The sequence below is a fragment of the Triticum urartu genome, chromosome 1 (genome assembly GCF_003073215.2).
Source record: "Triticum urartu cultivar G1812 chromosome 1, Tu2.1, whole genome shotgun sequence".
In the NCBI taxonomy this organism is placed as follows: Eukaryota; Viridiplantae; Streptophyta; class Magnoliopsida; order Poales; family Poaceae; genus Triticum; species Triticum urartu.
In genome coordinates, this window is record NC_053022.1 from 330,976,196 (window position 1) to 330,990,311 (window position 14,116).

Here is a 14,116-nt window from a genome sequence, read left to right on the forward strand (position 1 = left end):
TTGTTTGAGTCCATCTTGATGCCCAAATCATTGATGCAAGAGTGCTATAAATCGTTAGGTGCTGTTACTTATCAGAGTATGATGTTTTGTCATTTTTGTCACATTTGTTGTGTGCATCATATGGGCATGTGCTCTACATGTGTTTTGAACTATGCCATGCCATCTTTACAGGGGTGCTTTCCATGTATTTTTGTGATCAATGTGGTGACTAGCACAAGCATGCAAAGTAGCCTTCATGATATTACTGATTTCAAGGTCATAGGATTTCACTAAGTCCTTGTTCTGCTGTTATTTTTATGCCATGTAATCATGATGCTATAGTTAGATCCATGCTTGTTTTGAGTTGCTTCAGTAAGGGTGTTTTGCACATATGGTTATGCGCTATCCATCCATGCCCATGTTTGCAATTATTGAGTGCCCTAGCATGTCTTAATCTTGCTCTACTTTTGCTATAAAATGTTCCTGGCAGATTGTTTACATGTTAATCAATTTTTCCATGGTTGTTTCTATTGATCCATGCATGCTATAAACTTGCTCTTGCGATGGTTAGCTTCATGAACATGTCATCTTGTTGATTCTCTGCTTATCTTGTCATGCAATGCCTTGTGGTGTGTGATTTGAGATCGCAAAGATGCCTTCATAATTCTGTTTATGCCATGCTCTGTTTTCTGCTAAGTCTGAAACTGTTAATAAAACTTGCTATGTTTACATGGGTGCCATCATATCTTATGTGCCTTTTTGGCTCATGATCAGTAAGGGACTTTTGTTCTATGCATTTAGTATATTCATGCCATGCCTTTTTTGCTATGATATGTTCCTGTAACATGTTGTTAGCTTGCTCTAAACATGGCTTCCTGATGTTATTTTCTGGCATGTTAGTATTTTCACTAAGTTTGTGAGGCTGTTATCTTTTGCACTTTTGTCATGCTTGTTTGAACCTGCTCTTGTGTGATTTAGCTGTAGCTCAGTGTTCATGTTTTGCCAAGCATCTTGAGTACATCACTGACTTATGCTTTGTTGCTATGTTGGAGTGCAGTAGCTTAGTTTCTTGTTGCATTCTAGATGGCAACGTGTTGTTAATCGCAGAATTGTGCCATTATTGTTTTGCTTGCCATTTGCAAACCGTGCATCCGATTCTGGTGATCTTTATATCGATTTCGACCGAAATCATATCATCTTTCCAGTGGCACACTTGGTTTGCCAAGTTGATGCATTGTTCATCTTTTTCCTTCCGGAGCACGCGTATGCATTGCATATCACATCTCGCATATCATGTCATGTTTTGCATCATGTTGATTGTGCATTGCACCGTGATTGATTGTTGGTCCTTTTGCTTGTGTTCTTGCTTTGGGTAGAGCCGGGAGACGAGTACGTGATCGAGGAACCTGTTGAGTATGCTAACGAGGATCAAGCTTTCGTCAACTCTGAGAACTTTGCAGGCAAGATGACCATACCCTCGAAATCACTTCTATCTTTGCTTTCTAGTTGTTCGCTCTTTTGCTATGCCGCGATACCTACCACTTGCTATATCATGCCTCCCATATTGCCATGTCAAGCCTCTAACCCACCTTTCCTAGCAAACCATTGTTTGGCTATGTTACCGCTTTTGCTCAGCCCCTCTTATAGTGTTGCTAGTTGCAGGTGAAGACGAAGTTTGTTCTATGTTGGAACATGGATATTGTTGGGATATCATTATGATATCTTGTTTACTTGTCAGGACCCCGATCCTAAGTCACACTAATCTAGCATGTAACACATCATATTACTTTCCGGCCTCACGCACGGTATTCCCACGGGTGCCACCTTACCTGGCCCGGGACCGTTTGCGCCTTTTGGCTCACGTATATGATAGTGTCGCTAGCATCCATATGACAAAGAACCCGGGCCGACATGGCTAGTCGTGAACCCAAAGCGGCACTAGCCCATGGGGACAGGCATACATGAATCAACCTCGAGCATGTCGGTCAACAACGTGTGAATCCGGGCTGTAGCACTGGGCTAACAGGACTCCGGTAACCCGGGCTGTAGCAGGCTAGGCAGGACTACGGATGTCACCGCGTGACATTTCCCCGAAGGGACAGACACAGGAATGAAGTGAAACACATGCCAGCCAGTCAAGTGTCCTGAGTAGTAGTGCTGGGCTAGCAGGACTCCGGTGAACCGGGTCGTAGCGGACTACTATGGCTCATGGAAGCACTAGACTACATTTCCCCATAAGAGAGGCTGCCAAGGATAAACAACTAGATTGTCGGATCCCACACATACCAAGCATTTCAATCATATACACAATATGCTCGATATGTGTAAATACAACATGGCATCACAACAAGACTCTACGACTCAAGTATTTATTCATTAGGCTCCGAAGAGCCAGATATTACAAACATGGGTCTCATGACCCAACATTCAGAGCATACAAGTCAAAGCACAAGCGGAAGCTTAACATGTCTGAGTACAGACAACTACAAATGAAAAAGGCTGAGAAGCCTGACTATCTACCAGATCCTGCCGAGGGCACAAGATCGTAGCTGAGGTATCAAGCTAAACGTCGAAGTCCACACGGAACTACTAGCGAGACTGACGTCTCTCTACAAAAACATAAAATAGGCAAACGTGAGTACAAATGTACCCAGCAAGACTTACATCAGAATAAGCTACATATGCATCGGTATCAATAAAGGGGGTGGTGGAGTTTAACTGCAGCAAGCCAGCTTTGACTCGGTGGCTATCCTGAACTACGACTGCTAGTAACTCTTTGAGGTGGCGCACACGAGTCCACATATTCACCATACCAATACACCACTATGGATCCGCTCCCGTCTTCCTACGAGAACGCCATCCATAGCACTCACGCTTATCTTGCGCATTTTAGAGTATCCACTTTCACTTGTCTATGAACTGATATAGGCAACCCAGAAGTCCTTTACCGCGGACACGGCTATTCGAATAGATGATGTTAACCCTGCAGGGGTGTACTTCTTCACACACGCTCTCGCCACTTACCACCATGTACACGTCATGTATCTCGACAACCTTCAAGCGGAAGCCTAGCGAGGGAGTCGGCCACGACCTGACTAACCACACAAGTCTCTAGTCCAGGTTTTATCGCCTATTCGGGTTCCATCCGCAAGGAGATCCGGCCGGGGTGTCGCTCACGGCCCCAAATGATGTGTGCAGGGTTCCCAAGCCCACCATTCGGGTGCCACTTGGTACACCGGGCCACTGTGCCTAGTATGTCCCAAGCCCACCTGTACCGGGTGCCACTTGGTAGACTACTAACACTACCTACAAACACCAGAAACTAGTTGCAGCTCCTAGACAGAGATCGAGTGGATTAATAAGTCGAGAGGGGTCGAGTTACCGGAACCCAATGTGTGGTAGTAACTGTTCATGGATCACAAACACAGAACTCAGTTCCTAAGGACGGCTGCAATGAGACACCACCATGTACTCCTACATGGCCTCTCACCGCTACCTTTACCAAATCGTGTTCACACACTTAGCTCTCAACGGTAGGACATGTTCACCAAATTCCAATTCATCCCCGATGAATCAGACCTGACTCAACTCTAAGCAGTAGCAGGCATGACAAACAAGCATGAATGAGTAGGCACAACAGGGCTCAAACAACTCCTACTCATGCTAGTGGGTTTCATCTATTTACTGTGGCAATGACAGGTCATGCAGAGGAAAGGTTCAACTACCGCAACATGTAACAGTTGAATCGGTGTTGTCCTAATGCAGTAAAAGAGAGCAGGAGCGAGAGAGTGGGACTATATCGGAATGAACAAGGGGGTTTTGCTTGCTGGCACTTCTGAAGATAGTATAGTTCTTCATCGGTGTCATCGAATTCATCGCTGGATCAACGTCTACTGAGGGGGGACAAACATCGGCAACTGAGAAAGAACTCAATCAAGACATGACGATATACAACAATATGATGCATGCTATGACATGGCAATATGAATGTGTTTTGGGCTAATGCAAGCTAGAACATATTGAAATGAGTCCATTTGAACCAAGGATTCAAATGCAAACCCATTTTATGAAGTCATATAAGTGCATTAACTTGTTTCACCTAAACAGCAAGGTTAAAGTGTTCTAACATGCATGAAACTAGCATAAAATGGATAGATTGGATTTTTCTGATAATTTTTCATATATAATTTATTTCATTTGGAGCTATAGATAATTTTCTATGATTTTTAGAAGTTCTAGCTATTTTCTGAAATAAATAAATCATTTCTGATTTATTTAAAATCTCAGAAAAGCTTTACTGCGTCAGCATTGCGCAAGGGTGATGTCAGCGGGTCAACTGGTCGGCCAGGTCAAACCTGACCTGCGGGACCCATTGGTCAGTGACCCTGGGCTAGTTAGATCGCCGACAGGTGGGCCCGGTCAACGTTGACTAAGTCAAAGTCAAGCTGACACGTGGGGTCCGCAGGATTAGCACTAATTTAAGCAGGATATTTAGACTAACCTAATTAGGCTCGGGGACCCACATGTCAGTGACTGTTAGGATGGGTAATTAACGGAGATTAGCACTAATTACGCCGCCACGTCGGGATGCCGGAGTTTGGCCGGCGGTGACCTCAAGCCGTGGCGGAGTCTTCTCGGGATTGAGCTACAGGTGATGGTTTTGAGCGTGGTTTGCAGCTACGGGATGCTGGCACTCGCGCGCATCCAATGGTGGAGGCGGTTGGAGCTGGGGTGGCCTGTAGAGGCACCTGCGACGAGCGAGGCGGCGGCCGGAGCTACGGGTTCAAGCGGGGCGATGCCATAGAGGACGGGAGGGCTGGCTAAGGGGCTCACTGAGCTCCTGAAGATGCTAGGAGCACGGTGATGTGCTCGTTTTCGAGCCTCAGTGGCTGCAGTGACGGCGGCGACATCGCCGGCGGCGTGGAATTCTCAACCAAGACGGGGCTATGGCCTAGAGGTCGAAAGCGACCAGGGGAGAAGGGGGAGACGACTCGGGGGCTCACCGTGGGTCCGTTTGGAGGGTCAGTGGGCTCGAGGGCGGCCGGAGTGCAGCGAATCGACGGCGAGGGGCTCGGGTGCCCGAGGTTGAAGATGACCGCGATGACGATGAAGCAGGGCCGCTGGGCATCTAGTAGCTCGATTGGGAGGACGAGGAGGTTCTGGTGGTTCTTCTGGACTCGGCGGAAGGGTGAGGGGTGCCCGGTGGCCGCGGTGGTGCTCGTCGGTGCGATGAAAGCGTTCTCGGGCGGCTGCGGGGAGAGAACCAGAGAGGGAGAGAGAACCAGGGAGTGAGGGGAAAGGTCGAGGGGGTCCAGGGGGTGTTGTGGCGCTCGGGCCCGTCTCAAGCGGCGAGCAAGCAGGCAGGAGGTGGCGGGGCGTGCGCCGGCGTGCGGCGGACACACACCTCACGTCCTTCTGGCGCGAGGTGGGAGACGACTGGCAGCGGTGGTGGGCTGGGCTAGCTGCTGGGCTGCACAGTACTGGCCTCTGGGCTGGCTACGACTGGGCCTCTCAAGTAAGGCCAGGTGAGTTCTGCCCTTTCTAATTTTTATCTCTGTTTTGTTTTGTTTTTATTTATACATTTTGCCACTGATTCAAAAATTCAAAATGAATTCAAAACAGGGCAAAACCTTCTGAATATTTTTATGTTGCCATTATGGACTTTTCCAGAGGTACGTAAATAATTCCAGGGCCTTTTGAATTATATTCTATAAAAATGAATATAATCCAAAACTCAAATACTTATTGATTTAATTTCAAAGTCCCAAAATAATTCCTTCAAAAATGTTCACTATTTTTGGTTTGGTCTCAAAGCCTTGCCAAAATTATCAAACATTTATGAAGTCATTTTGGAAACAATGAATGCAATTTAAAGGGTTCTTGCCCTTCTTTTAAAATGATTTCTGAGGCTTTCAATTTCCTCATTTCAAGTTTCTTGAAAATAACAGGATGCATGATGCTCACTGATGCAACTATCTGCAGCCAATGCTAGGGCTGTGACAACTTACCCCCACTAAACAAGAATCTCGTCCCGAGATTCAAGACGTGAGGTAAGAAGACAGAGGGGCACAAGCTAACACGGTCTTCACGATCCAGGTTGCACTTCATAGGAACGTTGACACGATCACCATCTTTGTCTCGATGTCTTGCTCTGAGAACTCCATCCAACACGATAATGGGAAAGAAAAGAAGCTCTCGAAGAATCGATCTTCTCGAAGATCGAGCAACCGACGATCAACTCTCAGAATGAGACATAGCGACATCTGTCGAGATGAGACACGATACACACATTAAGAATGATGGAAATGAGCATATGACAAGGTTTAAATAAGTAGCGGAATTCCCACACCTAGGAGGGTGGTGAACGGTGTCAACGTAGCGAGGAGTTGGGTTGCCATGATACCACAATGAGACATCTTAAAGAAGGTGACTCGCAGAAATATTCCCTTAAGTGGCAAAAAGAATTACTTCTGATTCAGAGATCATTGAAACTCTTCTCACCAGCCTGAGGCAATCACAATCGATCGTTTGGCGGAGTTCGAATGGATAATGTGGACTACCTTGTTGAAGACAACCCGATGGATGAGTTCTGCTTATCATCGGAAATGGAAGGGACCCATGGTAGGACCACTTTTGGAGATGATCCTGACCAGAGGTTACCGAGAAGGATAGTCCATGGTTTGAACTTTCGAAAGCCATGCCTGCGGTTATGGGCATATGGGAATTTGTTAATGTCCGGTTGTAGAGAACTTGACACTTAACTTAATTTAAAATGAATCAACCGCGTGTGTAGCCATGATGGTCTCTTTTCAGCAGATTCTGGGAAGAGAACACGATCTCGTGTTATGCTTGAGCATAAGTAGCTTCAGGATCACTTCTTGATCATTATTAGCTTCTCGTTCGTGCTTTGCTTCTCTTCTCGCTCTCTTTTGCGTAAGTTGGCCACCATATATGCTAGTGCTTGCTGCAGCTCCGCCTCACTACCCTTTCCTACCCTTAAGCTTAAATAGTCTTGATCTCGCGGGTGTGAGATTGCTGAGTCCCCGTGACTCACAGATACTTCCAAAAAGATGCAAGTGCCGATGATGCCAGTGCAGGGGACGCTACTAAACTCAAGTGGGAGTTCGACGAGGATTCGGGCCGTTACTGTGTTTCTTTTCCGGATGATCAATAGAGGAGCCCAGTTGGGACGATCGGGGATCTAGCATTTGGGGTGGTCTTTCTTTATTTTGGTTCCATAGGCGGACCTTGATTGTATTCTGGATGATGTATGATATATTTATGTATTGTGTGAAGTGGCGATTGTAAGCCGACTCTTTATCCCTTTCTTATTCAGTACATGGGATGTGTAAGGATTACCCCTCTTGCGACATGCCTACCATGCGGCTATGCCTCTAAGTCGTGCCCCGACACGTGGGAGATATAGCCGCATTGTGGGTGTTACACCCTGCCAGCCCGTAGAGTTAGGTATGATAGCACTATTTGCTATAATATCAGTGGGTAATGACTGTTTTGCCACTGTGGTGACCCCTTAATCTATAAAAGGAGGCCCATGGCATGCGTGGGAGGGGGTTAGTGGGTTGGAAACTTGACAAACTCAAGCCACCATACGCTTGTGGTCACCGTAACCCTGGGGCAGGCCTTGTCGGGCAAGTGTACCACACACCACCACGCTCATTTCCACCATCAATCGACCAAAGCAGGAGTAGGGTCTTATGCCTCGCGGCGGCCCGAACATGCGTAAATTTCTTGTGTGCTCTCTATCATGCTGTCGCGCGATGGTCTGCTCTTTGTGCATTCGACGTCCCCCACCGAACCAGCAAGGGGCCACCCGGTCCCATAGGTGGCTGCGGATATCCTGCAACAAAACTACCCTACTGATTTTCTTGTTCTTGGTTCCCCACAGGATGACTTTGGTCCCATTATCTTTGGTAGACCTTTCTTGAACACCGTTAATGCTATAATAGATTGTGAGAAACAAACTGTCAGCGTTAGCTTTGGTGATAAGTCTCGTGATTTCAATTTTTCCAAGTTTAGTAGAAAACCTCATAAAAAAGAATTGCCTGGTAAGGATGAAATTATTGGTCTTGATTCTATTGTTGTACCTCCTACTGATCCTTTAGAACAATATCTGCTAGACCATGAAAACGATTTGCATATGCATGAAAGAAATGAAATAGATAGAATCTTGTTCGAACAACAACCTCTTCTTAAGCACAATTTTCCTATTGAAACTCTAGGAGGTCCTCCTCCACATAAAGGTGATCCCGTGTTTGAATTAAAACAGTTACCTAACACTTTGAAAATATGCTTATCTCAATGAGAAAAAGAATTATCTTGTTATTATTAGTGCTAACCTTTCAGAACATGAAGAAGAAAGATTATTAAAAGTTCTAAGGAAGCACCAAGCTGCTATTGGATATACTCTTGATGATCTTAAGGGCATCAATCCCACTCTATGTCAGCACAAGATTAATATGGAACCTGATGCTAAATCCGTTGTTGATCACCACCATTGGTTAAATCCGAAGATGAAAGAAGTGGTAAGAACGGAAACATTAAAACTTCTGGAAGCAAGTATAATCGATCCTATAGCTGATAGTAGATGGGTAAGTCCTCTCCATTGTGTCCCTAAGCAAGGAGGTAGTACTGTTGTTCCTAATGATAAGAATGAACTTATTCCACAAAGAATTATTACAGGCTATAGAATGGTAATTGATTTTAGAAAATTAAACAAAGCAACTAGAAAAGATCTTTACCCTTTGCCTTTTATTGATCAAATGCTAGAAATATTATGTAAGCACACACATTTTTGCTTCCTTGATGGTTATTCTGGTTTTTCACAAATACATGTTTCTCAACCTGATCAAGAAAAGACCACTTTTACTTGTCCTTTTGGAACGTATGCTTATAGACGCATGCCTTTCGTTTATGCAATGCACCTGCCACCTTTCAAAGATGTATGACTGCTATATTCTCTAACTTTTGTGAAAACATTGTTGAGGTTTTCATGGATGACTTTTCTGTTTGTGGGAAATATTTTGATGATTGTTTAAGAAATCTTGATCGAGTTTTGTAGAGATGTGAGCAAACAGATCTTGTCTTGAATTGGGAGAAGTGCCACTTTATGGTTAACGAAGGTATTGTTTTGGGCCATAAAATTTCTGAAAAAGGTATTGAGGTGGACAAAGCTAAGGTTGATGCAATTGAGAAAATGCCATGTACTAAAGATATCAAAGGTATTTGTAGTTTCCGTGGTCATGCTGGTTTCTTAGGAGATTTATCAAAGACTTTTCTAAAATTTCTAGGCCTCTTACAAATCTTTTGCAAAATGATATTCCTTTTGTTTTTTATGATGATTTTTTAGAAGCCTTTGAAACACTCAAGAAAGCCTTAATTTCTCCACCTATTGTTCAACCACCTAATTGGAACTTGCCTTTTGAAATTATGTGTGATGTTGGTGATTATGTTGTTGGTGTCGTTCTAGGACAAAGAGTTGATAAGAAACTGAATGTTATTTACTACACAAGTAAAACTCTAGACAATGCACAAAGAAATTATGCTACTACTTAAAACGATATTCTAGCAGTGGTGTTTGCTTGTGATAAATTTAGATACTATCATACCTACCTAAGGATTGAGTAAGATCCTTCAAGTAAGTTGTCATCGGTGTAATAGGGCAATAAAAATTTCTTCTAAAAGTGTTAGATCATTTAGTGTAAGAGAAAATTGAGCGTTGTACGAACTTGTGGTGGCAAAGAATAAGAGCAACAGACTGCATAATAAAGGTTGCGATCATAAGGGGAAAAATAACGAGGTGTTCTTTTGCACTAAGGTATTGAGCATACAAACACAAAGCACATGGCAACCTCTGCTTCCCTCTGCAAAGGGCCTATCTTTTAATTTTATGTATTTACTTTCATGCAAGAGTCAAAGTTTTTCTCTCTATTCCTTTTTATTTTTCTCTTTTCGCAAGCATCATGTGGTGAGGAAAGATCTACACACATATATCCAGTTGTATATGGGTAGCATGAGTTATTAGTGTTGACATCACCCTTGAGGTGAATACGTTGGGAGGAGAAATTATAAGCCCCTATCTTTCTATGTGTCTGGTTGAAAAGTTTTGCTCATGTGTATGCGGTGAGTGTTAGCAATCATAGAAGACTGTATGATGGTTGAGTATGTGGACTTGCCTAAAGGCTCTGATACATGACCCCTCCTGAAAAGATGATGAATTTTAGTTGCAAAGTTGACTCAGAACATAGATTGTTGGTTTCCAATAGGTTTCGGGATTTATAGGGATTTTTGGCGTCACTTCATGTCAGGGGGTCCACGAGGCAGCGACAAGATAGGGAGGCGCGCCCTGATGACCCACAAGTATATGGGATCTATCGTTGTCCTTTCGATAAGTAAGAGTGTCAAACCCAATGGGGAGCAGAAGGAAATGACAAGAAGTTTTCAGCAAGGTATTCTCTGCAAGCACTGAAATTATCGGTGACAGATAGTTGTATGATGAGATAATTCATAACGTGTAACAAGTAACAAAAGTAAACAAGGTGCAGCAAGGTGACCCAATCCTTTTTGTAGCAAAGTACAAGCCTGGACGAACTCTTATATAAAGCAAAATGCTCCCGAGGACACATGGGAATTGTTGTTAAGCTAGTTTTCATCAAGCTCATATGATTCACGTTCGTTACTTTCATAATTTGATATGTGGGTGGACCGGTTCTTGGGTTCTTCCCTTCCATGGACAAGACTCCCACTTTGATTAACCCCCTCGCAAGCATCCAAAACTACGAAAGAAGAATTAAGATAAATCTAACCATAGCATAAAACATATGGATCCAAATCAGCCACTTACAAAGAAATGCATAAACTAGGGTTTAAGCTTCTGAAACTCTAGCAACCCATCATCTACTTATTACTTCCCAATGCCTTCCCCTAGGCCCAAATCATGGTGAAGTGTCATGTAGTCGACGTTCACATAACACCACTAGAGGAAAGACAACATACATCTCATCAAAATATCGAACGAATTCCAAATTCACATGATTACTTATAACAAGACTTATCCCATGTCCTCAGGAACAAACATAACTACTCACAAAGCATATTCATGTTCATAATCAGAGGAGTATTAATTATCATTAAGGATCTGAATATATGATCTTCCACAGAATAAACCAACTAGCATCAACTACAAGGAGTAATCAACACTACTAGCAACCCACAGGTACCAATTTAAGGTTTTGAGACAAAGATGGGATACAAGAGATGAACTAGGGTTTGAGAGAAGATGGTGCTGGTGAAGATGTTGATGGAGATTGACCCTCTCTCGATAAGAGGATCGTTGGTGATGACGATGGCTTCGATTTCCCCCTCCCGGAGGGAAGTTTCCCCGGCAGAACAGCTCCACCGGAGCCCTAGATTGGTTCTGCCCAAGTTCCGCCTTGAGATGGTGCGCTTCGTCCCGAAAGCTTCCTTCCTATTTTTTCCAGGTAAAAACACACCATATAGCAGAAGATGGGTGTGGGGGGCTGCCAGGTGGCCCACAAGGTAAGGGGCGCGCCCAGGGGGTAGGGCGCACCTAGGGATGGCAATTTTATCCATGGATCTGGATACCCATGGATACCCGCCCCGATTGGGCAAGGGTATGGAGCGCGTTTCTGCCCATGGGTCCGTGGATATGGATACCCACGAACAACTGGGTTGGTCACGGTTATAGTTTGTGCTCCATGGATATCCAATGGATACCCGTATGACATGTGGGGCTATATGCCAGTGACAGTAGAAAGAACAAATCAACGAGAAATGGCAGGAAATATGCAACTAGTGCCATAAACTATATGCTACAAAATCAACCTCTGGTATGCCACACTTAAGGACTCATCGTATTACTTATTGCCTACTTATGCATGTATCTTATGTTGACATTTGTGAGTGAATGATGATGAGTTAATTTGATCTTTGGGAAGATTTCATGCTGACTTTTCTATGCCCATGGAGCTCCATGGGTATGTGGGTATCCAGCGGGTTTGGGCATGGACAAAAGTTGTGCCCATGGATAATTTGGTGGATGGGCAGAGGGTAGGAAGATGGGTCATGGGTGGGATCTGGACCAGCTCCACTCGCCCCAAACCCGACCCATTGCCATCCCTAGGCGCACCCTCCACCCTTGTGGATGGCAGGTGGCCCCCCTCTGGTGCTTTCTCCGCCCAATATTTTTTATATATTCCAAAAATATTCTCCGTGAATTTTCAGGACTTTTGGAGTTGTGTAGAATAGGTCTCTTAATATTTTCTCCTTTTCCAGTCTAGAATTCCAGCTGCCGGCATTCTCCCTCTTCATGTAAACCTTATAAAATAAGAGAGAAAAGGCATAAGTATTGTGATATAATGTGTAATAACATCCCAGAATGCAATAAATATCAATATAAAAGCATGATGCAAAATGGACGTATCAATTCCCCCAAGCTTAGACCTCACTTGTCCTCAAGTGAAAGCCGATATCAAAAAATATGTCCACATGTTTAGAGATAGAGGCGTCGATAAAATAAAATACGGACATGTGGGCATCATGGTCAACTTTAGAACAACATCATATATTGTCATATAATTTCTTATGCTAAAGTAACAATTCATTCACAAGGTAAAGTATGAATCAGAAACTTCATTCAAAACTAACAAACTATGATCTCGGTCATTGAAGCAATTGCAATTTATCATAACATCGGAAAGAGTCAATTAAAGAGCTTTTCAGCAAGTCCACATAGTCAACTATCATTTAGTCTTTCACAATTGCTAACACTCATGCTATACTTATGTGTTCAAAGCATCAATCGGACATAGAGAATGATAGGGGCTTATAGTTTCGCCTCCCAACCTTTTACCTCAAGGGTATGTCAAAAATAATATATATATATATATATATATCTGGATCTCTCCAACACATAGTGCTTGCCAAAGGAAAAAGTGTAAAAAGGAAAGTTGAGGATCACCATGACTCTTGTATAAAGGTAGAAGATAAAAGTAAAAGATAGGCCCTTTGCAGAGGGAAGAAGAGGTTGTCATGCGCTTTCATGGTTGGAGTACAAAATCTTAATGCAAAAGAACGTCACTTTATATTGCCGCTTGTGATAAATAACTTTATTATGCAGTCCGTCGCTTTTATTTCTTCCATATCACAAGTTCGTATAAAGCTTATTTTCTTCACACTAATAGATCATACATATTTAGAGAGCAATTTTTATTGCTTGCACCAATTACAACTTACTTGAAGGATCTTACTCAATCCATAGGTAGGTATGGTGGACTCTCATGGCAAAACTGGTTTAAGAGATGTTTGGAAGCACAAGTAGTATCTCTACTTGGTGCAAAGGATTTGGCTAGCAAGAGAGGGAAAGGGAAGCTCAACATGTTGGAGGATCCATGACAATATAACTTCTATTCAGATATAAGCAAACATAACCCATTATGTTGTCTTCCCTGTCCAACATCAACCTTTTAGCATGTCATATTTTAATGAGTGCTCACAATCACAAAAGATGTCCAAGATAGTATATTTATATGTGAAGCCTCTCTTTCTTTATTGCTTCCTATTAATTGCAACAATGACAAAAACTATGTTTGTCAACCCTCAACAACTTTTATTCATCATACTATTTATATGTGAAGTCATTACTCTCCATAAGATCAATATATGATCTTTTTATTCTTTATTTAATTTAATTTCCTCAAGATCATAGCAACAAAGCAAAGTTCTCAACACAAAACTACTCTTTATTATATATAACTCACAGACTCGATTACATAGATAGATCTCTAATCAAAACTCAAAGCTAGATCATACTAAAAACTTTATTCTACTAGATAAAGATATAACCAAAAGGATCGAACTAATAAAACGATAAAGGTAAAGATGTGATGGTGATACAATACCGGGGCACCTCCCCCAAGCTTGGCAGTTGCCAAGGGGAGTGCCCATACCGATGTATTTATGTCTCTTTCTTCGGAGGTGCTGATGTGATATTCTTGGCGATGATTCCCCTTAGGATGCGATTCTCTTCCTCAAGCTTATTAATTTACTGCTTAAGATCCATTACTTCCTTGCGAAGTTTACCCGTGACGGCTGGAGCTCC